The 10839-nt window shown below is 40.1% G+C and overlaps 1 long non-coding RNA gene across 1 annotated transcript; it reads right to left on the reverse strand.

Moving 5' to 3' along the window:
• Nucleotides 1-8021: 8021 nt before the first annotated feature.
• Nucleotides 8022-9705, reverse strand: LOC149917201 (uncharacterized). Its single transcript, XR_016467989.1, has 3 exons — nucleotides 9348-9705; nucleotides 9167-9239; nucleotides 8022-8459 (listed from the first exon to the last, which is right to left on the reverse strand). It is a non-coding gene; the product is annotated as an uncharacterized LOC149917201 (long non-coding RNA).
• Between the last annotated feature and the right edge of the window lie 1134 nt (nucleotides 9706-10839).

Consider the following 10839-nt stretch of genomic DNA (forward strand, 5'->3'; position numbering starts at 1 on the left):
CCGGGCCCATCGAGGCGCTCGGCGCTCCGCTTGCCGGCCTGCCGCGCTCCGTGGGGTCGCTCGCGGTGCGTTCGGCTGCGGCGTTGGAAGTCCGCGAGTGAGGGGCTGGGCGGCCCTGCCGTTCCCTGTGACGGGAGCGGGAGCAGCCGCGACGGAAGAGATTTCCTCCACACAGTCGTTACCGAGCGTTTCGGCAGCGAGATGCTGGGGGGAGATGAGGTCGAATAAACAAGCGCCGTGGAGGAGCAGAACGCAGTCACGGCACAAACTGGGGTTGCAGGAGTAGTCCGGAGCTCGAAAGCGGCACGTCGTACAGACCCGTGGTCTGAGCGCTCCGGGAAGCGCGGTGAATCAGCCCTTGGTTCGGGCTGCCTGGTTGTTTTAATGCATTCCGAGTGTATGTTACAAATAATGCCGCACTGATTCATTGTCCTTCGGTCCTTACACTTCTGCCTTCGAGCCAAAACATGCAGTAAGGTGCTTTTATACTGAATTTTGACTTCACGACTTTGGAAGGAAATAGTAGACAAAATTCGTTGATTACAACTGGTAAAACAACAGCCCTCCAGAACTCAGCTTTCTGTAGAACTTGGAGGACCTGAAAACAATGCGAAATGTAGTTATGAAATCGTGTGCGCATCTCACAGCATCTGATTTCATTTTCATCTTGCACTTCCTTCCCGTCAGTGTTTATGCTGGGACTCAGTAAACTTCCATGGCTCATCCAAGGTCGCTGAGTTAATGTGTGGCAAAGAGATCCAAAGATCTATGACTGCAGCACGGGCAGAGAGACTGCAGATAATGCCTTTCTATAGCTAATGGCACTTAGTTACTGAGTAGATGTTTTGAAATTTTTAATGCATAATTTATATTAAAATGGAGTGATAGTTAAATCCTTTGCTAATATCAAGCTGCATGTGAAGAAAGAGAGCAGCTAAGGTGAGAGGGAAGGGGCACGTTCTCAGCTTTTTCTGTCCTGTCTGATCACGCAGTGTTGGAAAAGCTCTGGAAAGGTTTAATGAAGCTCAGCTCTGTTGCACCTGGCAAAATATCTGGAGATGCACGGATGTTATGTGTTTTCTTCTCAGCCATTCATAGTAGAAAGCACACGAACTAAAACACACAAGGAGGAACTTAGGCTGTGGTTCTTAAGGCATCTGAAGAAAAGCAGGTCAATATTGTAAGAAGCCCACAAGCCTGTATTTTTTCATACCTACAAATGTCACACAACTCTTGTATTCTTAGCTCTTGACTAAGAAGTTTGCTTCCTATTGTAAAAGTTCACATGATGATCTTGTGCCTCCTCTGAAAGAAACTGCTGTAAGAATGATTTTCCCCCCACCTCTTTCTTTTTTTTTTTTTTTTCCTTTTGGGCTGTTCTTTTTTAGAATTAGCTTGCATAATCCCATGCAATAGAACTACCTCTTTTAGTGTATTGCAAATACACTGTGTATTTATTTTTGTCATGGTGAGAATTTTAAGTACATAAATCTCAAGGCAAAATTAGATTTACTTCTCAGCAGCGCTGTAATATTTTCATAAGAGAAAATATCCTCAATTTTATTTTACAGATGGATAAATTACAATCAGAATTTCATTTTTGCTCTTGTGTGCTCTGCATAGGAGAATGTAATGGATGGTTTGAATGAAGTAGATCAGATCTCAAGAAGGAAATTTAATACTTCTGTAAGCCTCATGATAGATCTTTGCAAAGGAATCTCATGTGCTTACTTTAGAGAAATGCTTTGGAAGGATTTTGATCAGATCTTTGGTGAACAAGATAGAAACAACAAGGCAGCAGTAGAAACTGTATTAAAATGTAAACTGAGAAACTCGGTTTCAACCTATTCTTTTCCTCCTAATGAAAAGGATGCAGACTAAGCTTGCAAGACCAGAATGCATTGCAGCAGTTTTCTCTGTTCTGTTGTGTGAGACCAAAAATCCATCCCACTCAGGGTCACATCTCCACAGTGACTGGTAACAGGGAGCTGGGAAATGGGTTTTGTAAGCAAGGCAGTTGCAGGAGTTGGTACGTGGTACATCCTTGTTGCTTTAAGAAATAAATGGTTTACAGCATCCTTATCTGGACATCTGTAATTCAGCCAGTGTGTTCGATAGCTCTTGGCAGACCTGTTAACTTGTCTAATTCCTTCTTTGAACCAGTTGTAGTGCAGAATATTAGTTGATAAGGATTTATTTAGGTAGTTTCTGAGTGCAAAATAAAATACTTAGTTTTTCTTTGTTAGCCCACTGCATAACTTCTGCTAGCTATTCCACTTCACCACCTTTGCACCATCCCTGTTTCAATGAGTCTTATCACAGTTCCCCCCAGCTGTCCTTGGTATGTCCTCACATCCTACGCTTTGCATGAATCCACTGGTGGCCAAAGGAATTGCTCTGTTACTCCATATCCTCACTGCCTTCCCAGACTTCTGATCCAATTTTTGAGACACTGAAATTAAAACATCAAAATCTGGGCATATTTTGAGTTAAGATTATGATAGTTCTGGTATCCGTTTTGTTACATTTACTAACATATTGTATTTTTTGCTCTTGCTGAGCTATTACATGGTTACTATTTTTACCTGCTTTACCATATGCCAAAGCTTTAAAACTTCAGTCCTTAGAAGTCTGTTGTTTTCAGCAAGACCTGTGCTTGTTAAAAAGAATACTACCAGTACTTACAGGAAAAATGTTACATTGCAGATGGCTTAGAAGCAAAAACCACAAATATTTTTGCAATGTAGCTTCTTATCAAGCCTTACTTTTAATAGCTTTAGAAAATTAAATAAAATCCAGAGCCTTTTCTGCTTCCTCCTGAACAGTTCTTGTAAATATTATTTAGTAATGAGATTACAGACAAGGTAAAAACTCATCTGACCAAGTTGTCACCTACATGAGTCTCTTTACTCTTACAGGATTTTTTTTTGGGGGGGGGGAGAAGGGGGAGAACATTTTTTAAAAATTGGTTCACAGGCTGAAAATATGACTAAATTGCTATCACTCAATTATTTTCAGTCAATAAACTCTGATCATAATTAATATGTTAAAATGGCAATTAAAAAAAAAAAAAGCCTTCAAAAATGTTCTGAATCACAGATTTACCACAGTACTGAGAAAAATAATCTGCTTAGGAGGGGACTCACGCATAACCTTCAAACAGGTTGGCAAGGGGGGAGTTATGTGAATACCAAAGATAGCAGAAGCACATGTGTGGGTACCTGCTCTCCCTGGAGAGTCAATCAGAAGAAGAAATGAACCTTAATTTAAAGTCAAATGTGATTTTTACTTGCACTGAGTATTCCCATAGAAACTAATTTCTAGAGGTCAAGCCGGGCAGCGTGGCCAGTATAGAACTTCACAGTCTGCATAACCCTGTATGTTCAGAAGAACATAGAACAGATTTTGATATTTGTGCTTTTGTACATTCCTGTATGAATAACCACAGTGATTCAGTGAGGCTAATTGCGACATAAGGTACTATTCAAAGTGAGTTGAAGCATTGCCCAATATGGTAATAGTTAACTGATCCCTTGCTGGGCAAGCATGATATTCAAGATAAATCAGGACTCTCATAAAAAGGGCTTAAAGCAAAGGAACAAATGTTCCATATTTATTCATAAATTGCAGGCATACAGTTCAAATAGGTCATATCTATAGAATACATACAGGGATTAAACTGGAAGTTGTTCTGTGGGGAAGTACAGGAAGAAAAGTTTCTATTTTTCACATCCTGTAATGTGACAAGTACCTCTAGTCTTTCCAATGCAGACTCCTAAGTCTTAAGTTTATCAGATGAGAAATTGCACTGATGGAATTATTGATCTGGGGCTTTGTCAGTGCCTTGTCTTCAGATAGAAAGATCTCAGAATTTTTGTCATTAAAGGTTAAGTTAGTTGGCTCTCAAGTTGATACACCAGTTTGAAAAAGAATGTAGTGTTCCAATTACGTATGTTAATGTAGTCATCCTTGCAATAAGGGGTAACATAATTGCTCTGGGCAACCTGATCTAGTACTTAATCTAGCCTGTGGCAGGGTGGTTGAAACGATGATCCCTGAAGGCCCTTCCAACCCAAGCCATTCTATGATAATTCATGTTACCTGTTCATAAGATTTTGGCCAACTTACACAATCCTCAGTATCTTTGCTTCAGTATTTGTCTAACACAGTTTTTCAGAAACAGCAAAAGGAGTGAAATGTTTGGATAAAGTATTTCTATTGATTTTGATAGATCTATGATACTACACAAATTCTTTCTCACACATCTCTGGTCTTCATCAGAGACACCCGTATGATCCTGCCAATGGCTGACACATCATTGTAGGGTTACAAATTCTCTCTTATTCTTTTTATGATCAATTAAAGTGTTATTCCAGCAGAATTTCCTACAGTCTTTCAGCAGGACAAGCAAGAAACGTCAACTCCATAGAAAGGAGTTAAGAGTTTATTTCCCTGTGTATTACAAAGAGACTGAATAAACCCAGTTAGAAATAGCCAGCACTCAGAAATAGAGGTTTGAAGTTGTTTCCATTTTTACACATGCAGTGTCACCAAAAATAGATTTTTAGATTTTTTTTTTTTTTTTTTTTTTTTTTACAGAACACAGTATTTTTGAAGTGTTCGTAGTCAAACTTGGACTCCAGATAGTTGTGATAACTGGGAAAGAACAGCATGAGCTGTTCATTGCAATCTCCCAGCTCTGCTGGAGAGAGCGTTCCTTATTCTGCTGGAGAGAAAGCAGCCACATCATTTAACCCATCAGAGAGTGATATTTTTAGTTACTTCTCTTTTTGTCTGAAACAAATCAGGGAGTGCTCAATCTTGGCTCAGCCATTAGAACTGTGGATGCTATAATATTACCCAGCTGATTGGAAAGCCTGTGCCATTTTTAACAAGCACCCTGCTTGATTCAGAGAAGGACATCTGTCTATGTCAGTTCCAAATGTTCCTCCTCTAGTTATCTTCAACTAAGTACAAAACAAATAACACAGCACTACATCAGTATTTGTGATGTAGTGGTCTTTCACTCCTGTTGTCCTCTAAAAAGCTAATCAGAGGGGTCAACTGTTTGGATCAGCTGAAGGGCATTTTTTTTTTTTTTTTCCAAAAGTCACAAAATAAGAAAAACTACCTAAAAGGTATAATCCTCTTATGAAAAGCAATTTAGAATGAGAGATCCAGTGTTGGCTGCAAAACCATGTTAAAGTTTTCAAATGTTTCAGAAGAGAAACTAACTTATTTAACTTTAAGATACAATTGTTTGCTGCTTCAAGAGTTTGAACAGCTCCACAGCTTTAGCACAACATGGTTTTGGGTCAAAAATCCACAGCATCATTGCATGCTCTATGAATCATCATGCTCCTGCTTTCATGAACCAGCCCACTTGGAAGCTTGTTTCCTCTGTTCTGAGTATCTATGATCTGGCACTTCTCTTGCATTTGCCACATTTTTAAGGCTTGGTTTTACTCCAATGCTTTGCTGCAAACATCACTGGATACAGATACCTGCAGTGACTGCTAAATTGCACGATTACCAAGTGACATAATGGTGTGATTTAGGACAATTAATATTTTTGAATAATATTTTTAAAAAAACAACACTAAATTAAAGAAATTGTTTTACATCTGTTTGCAAGTTATTTTTAATTTTACTTCCATCAATGCTTTGTGACTAGGTGAACATGGAAGCGGATGCCTAACATCCATCCAGCCACTAAGGCAAGTAAATATTCAAAGCTATGACTGACATTCTCTCTTCTGTTAAGCATATAGTATCTGGAAATTCTATGAAAAAGGTAGTAATACACATTTGTTCCAGAATATATATATATATATATATATTTGGAAAACATAAGGAGAGTTATATTAGATGAGAAAGTACAGGTTTTCTGATCAGGGCCAAGTTAGACTTTACTACTTCCTGGCTCCCAGGTGTGACTGTGGGGAATCCGTGCAGTATGGATAAGATACAAAGGCAGAGAATATATGGCATTTTACTATTCTGGAAATATTGCAGCATCCCACTGCTAATTTCCTCACAAACATCAAAGAAAAGTTGTATTTGTTATGCTTGACCACAGAATAATTTTGAATGAGAATGCAAGCTTTAAATGAGAATTCAATGTTCCTCCTCCAGATTTTGCCTCTGTTCCGAATATCAGTATTCCTATTTAAGTCACCACATTGTGATATAAAATTCTTCCTTTATATTTTCTGGTTTATCTTTTGATGTACTCCTTGTTGCTATTCCTAGCAAATAAATACAATGGGCACTAGAGGTGTCATCACCATAATATTAAATTGGAACCTGCTTATATCCTTATCAGTTTCTTTCTCACATACTTGTTTCACTGAACAAAGGATCTTAGCACTTCCCTCCCCCCCATTCGTTATTTTGAAAATAAAATAGTTCATTTAAGTCAGAAATCTTGGAGAGCAGCCATGTCAAATGAGATCCTGGTAATTGCAATGGCTTTGCCACGTGCAGCTCCATGAAATTACATGCCTTCCATATGGCTGTTGCTAGAGCTATGCCAAAATCAACCAGTAACATTATAATTTTGCTTGTGGCCCTTCCTGGAAGAAATCTACATACGTCAAATATCACAGTAGATAGTGTTTTCTTATTTAGCTCTCTGTATTTTTCCATCACCAATTACTAAAATTTATTTATGATAAAATGACCAGAACATGATGGATAAATTATTAAGCAAGGTGCTTTTTAAGAAATACATGCAGTAAACATTGTCTAATGGAAAATCTAGACCTGATTTTCCTTGATTGTTTCTCAAGCTTTTATTGTCAGTTTTATCTGGGCTTAAAGGATGTTTGGTGTGATGCAGTGGAAATTAACCCACCTGTTAAATTCAATTTATGCCAGTCTGAATGGCAATGTGCTGACCCAGGCAAGATCAGGTTCTCATCCTATTTTAATCACACTCTCCTCAGCATTTCCAACATCCCTGCACCCCTGCAACTTTTTCTTCCTTTTGTTTCTTCTTACCACTTGCACTGCACTGGCCTTGACCTTTATGTGAATTCATAGCATTGTTCTTTCTGCATGCTCAAAGGCAGGCCATTACCTGCGTGAAAATGATCCAGATTGAGAAGACTGCTGAAAAGCTTCCCATTTAGCTCAACATGTGATCTGTCATGCTTTTAACTAGGTGTGCTCTTTTTCGAGCCGAAGGACTCATGAAATTTCAGTACATAATACTCCCAAAGCCGTGCAGTATCATGAAAAAAGGGCACATGACATTTTTAAATATAAAATTGAATGAAGGTGTCATCTGAAAATTACCTCCCTCCAAGTCAAGCTGTTAGATTGCTCTTGTGTTTGCTTGTTGACTAATGGTATCACTTTTCTTCTCAACTTTTTCTCATTCCTTATGCATTTGTATTCATCTGCCTTCTCTTGTTCTCTATTTACATTGTGAACTGCCTCAAAGCAGTAACAGCAATACAAGGAGTATGCTCTCCAGTGGTAATTATCTTATTGTGGATATCCAGGAAAAGGTCACCTGTAATTCAACTGGGTTTATAGTAGGTAGACTCTGATCCATCACCAAATGATGATATTGGTAGATCATGGCTGCTGTACAGGATAGTTCCAGATAAAGGAAATTTCAAGGCTTACTCTGGTTCTGCTGGAGAGAATGAAAACATACTAAAGCATTGACCAAGGTATTCACCAAGATAACTGAGAATCCAATGTATGAAACTACAAAGGAATCAGGACTCAGTACAGGAATCAGTATTGAAATTTAGATTGACCTATTTGAATTTTGCTGCAGAGCAAACATGTTTATGGTAAAGCGGAATAATGCTTAGAGAGAAAACTTGCACCTTTAGTTTGTTGGACTGGGGCCTTGGTCTACAGCCACTTGAAGAGTAATAAAATGGAACTCAAGAGCTCACAGCCAGAGAGTTTAGCCTTCCAACTCCTTTTCTTGCAAAGCTTTGGTTGATTTAGTACTTCAGTATGTGAGAAGTCTTGATCTCTTGCTTTCTCAAATGTAAATTCAACTATAATTTAGTAAGACAAAGCCCAACAGTGCTGCTTTTTCCAATAATATTCTTAAAACAGCCTCAGCAAGAACAGAAACTGATAGCAAGAGCTCACAATGCAGATTTGTTTCACTTTCTGTGCGGTATTTTTTTTTCTTTGTACTCCTCATCCTGCAATCTCACAGAAAATGCTTCTACTGATAGTGAGTAAAGTAAATTCAGCTGGAGGATGTTTCCTATAGAGTACCTTAAGGGGATCTCTTGTGGGCTTGATTTAAGCTTCTATAGTGAAATTATTCTTCTGTTAGCAAAAAGTCATCAGTATACTTTTATATTGGTTCTATTATCCGTCCTTTGACTTCACAGACTTACCTGAACTCCTGCAGCTCAGCTGCTCTCACTCCAGGGCTCCATCTGCCAGACAGAGCAGTAGTACCTGGTGCACATATAACCCTGAACAGCAGGTAATGAAAACAAGAAGAAGGTGAGAAGTCCACATGGTACTTCATATTTATTTTAAATAAAACAGCTAGTATGTGTACCTATGCACATACACACAGGCAAGGAAGTATAAAAAGGACTGTTTACACTCACTCTGAAAATTTGTCAGTTAGTAATTTTTTCGTATTCTAGCACAGCATAGCTCACAGCCTACAGATACCCTTCAGAAATCCCTTTCATTGTCTGTAAATTGACTCATGCTGTCCTATTCATAATTTGCTTTGATATTAAAATAAAAACGTTAATATTCTGAATATTTCCATTCCTTGTGTTCTTCAGGAAGCCATGGCAGCACTCAGAAGCCAGATGGTAGCTAGATTTTGTGAGAGAAGTGTTCTAGCACCTACAAAAACGGATGTTTTGTTCCCTCCAATCTCAATCCAAAGGACAACATGTTTGACCATTCCTTTTGCATTGGTTCTGCCTAACCCTTGCCTAACCCTACAGTTGAGGGAACTCAAGGAATGAGACAATTCCTTATTTAAAGACAGTTTAATTTAAGTGAGGAGTACCAATGCTTGAGCAAGGAAGCATAGATGGTTGGCAGTTTCTCTAAGGCAAATAGAACAAGTGCAATAACAAGTCACAAGGCAAGGGACCCACTACCCAGAGTATATCCCACAGGACCTAGTGAGGTGAATAAACCCAAAGATAGCTACCAGGTTCAAGTGGAGAGTCTGCATCACCAAACAGCCTCCTGAGGCAGGTCCAAAATCACACCAGAAAGTCAGCCTGCAGATAAGGAATAGTGCTAGCAAGGCAACCAGAGCCAGAACCAGTCCCATGATCACTAGGGCAGTCTAATGATGTGTAGGAACAAAGCAGGTTTAAGATACAAACCAGGAAGTCATAATCAAACCACAAACTCAATGCATCCAAGCTCCACGAGCTAACAGCCCAGGGCTTTTATGTGGCTCCTGCACCCAAGGGCAGGGAGTGTGGGTGGAGGCCCCCGGTGAGGCTGATGAAAGCCATTAAGGGCCATTACTTAAAGCCATTAAGTCCATTAAGGAAACTGTGAGCCCTAATAGCTCCTTCTTTGGGTAGGCAACCAAATTTGTCTTTGGCAGGACATCGGATTACACCATCAAACACATCCTCCTATTGCTAAGGCTGTAGCAACAAGTAAATGACAGAGAAAAACCCACAATATCACATGAGCTGAAATATTAAAATACATTGATAGCAAACAAAAATAGTGTGCGTATACAGAATATTACGAGGCCAGATCTGCTGAACACAGCAGTCTGTCTTTCAAACACCGAAGCACTGTGAAAGGTGAAAAGCAGAAAGGTGACTTTTCAAACGCCTTTTTATTTTTTTTTTCCACCTGAAGGCCAGAATCCCAGCAGGCTGGCCCCTTTGGGGATGAAAATATTTTCAAATGGATCACGAGGACAGGGTGAGCTGCACAGTCAGCCCTTCTAGCTGCCCACCCCTCATCGTTTCCAGCCAACTGCTAATGCCATTGGTCCTGCAGTTTGAGAATATATTGATTTAATTTACCTGTTCATCCTATTTCTGCCATCTCTATTGTGGACAAGCGTATGATCAACTCTTACTTGAAGGTTTGTGTGCTTTTGCTTACAAGAAAGAGTGGGTAACAGAAAGGGAAAGAGTGTACATGTTGCATGTGTGAAAGGCTGATAGAGGTGAGGCTAATTAGTCATGCACTGTAGCTACACTCAGCAGAAAATAACAGCGTGGTACCTCTTGTACAGGAAACTGTTAGCAATTCATGATCCTGAATGAGAAACAGCCTCCCAGCCTGCCTCAAAGCACTGCCCCAGGCCTATGTCCAAACCCAAGAAGGGATGCATGCCATCGATCCCTTTGGTGGTTTTGTTGGGATGGCTGACCCGGGCAATGCCCATGCTTTGTGACTTGAGATAGCAGCATAGAGGTCTTATTTAGTGGACAGAAGGGTAAGAGAAGGGGACCTCAGACCGCTCCTTTGGATGCCTATGGGAAAGGAGATGTCTGAGGAACTCAAATGTCAGAAGGGAAGCAGGATGGTGGGTGGTCAGCTGCATCTGGTTCTCTCCCACGGCAGTGTTTTGCTTGTGAACAGTGCTGAAGGAAGCCAGCGAGCATCTGGAAACACCAAAAAGCAGAAGAAAGAGGAGACTTCTGCATTTGCCCTTTGATGACAGCGTCTATGGGGAAGGCTCCCCATGCCCTGGCAGGGGCAGTCGTCTACAGCCGTCACTGGCAGAGGCTGCAGGAAGCCATCATCTTGTCATTTTTAGCACTCTTTTCCCACCACAGAAGCCTGCCCCGCCTTCTCTCGGCTTTCCGGCATTAAAATACAGTCTTCCCTGCCCTCCTTCTG

This window comes from Phasianus colchicus, chromosome 7 (assembly GCF_987193195.1).
Source record: "Phasianus colchicus chromosome 7, bPhaCol1.hap1.1, whole genome shotgun sequence".
NCBI lineage: Eukaryota > Metazoa > Chordata > Aves > Galliformes > Phasianidae > Phasianus > Phasianus colchicus.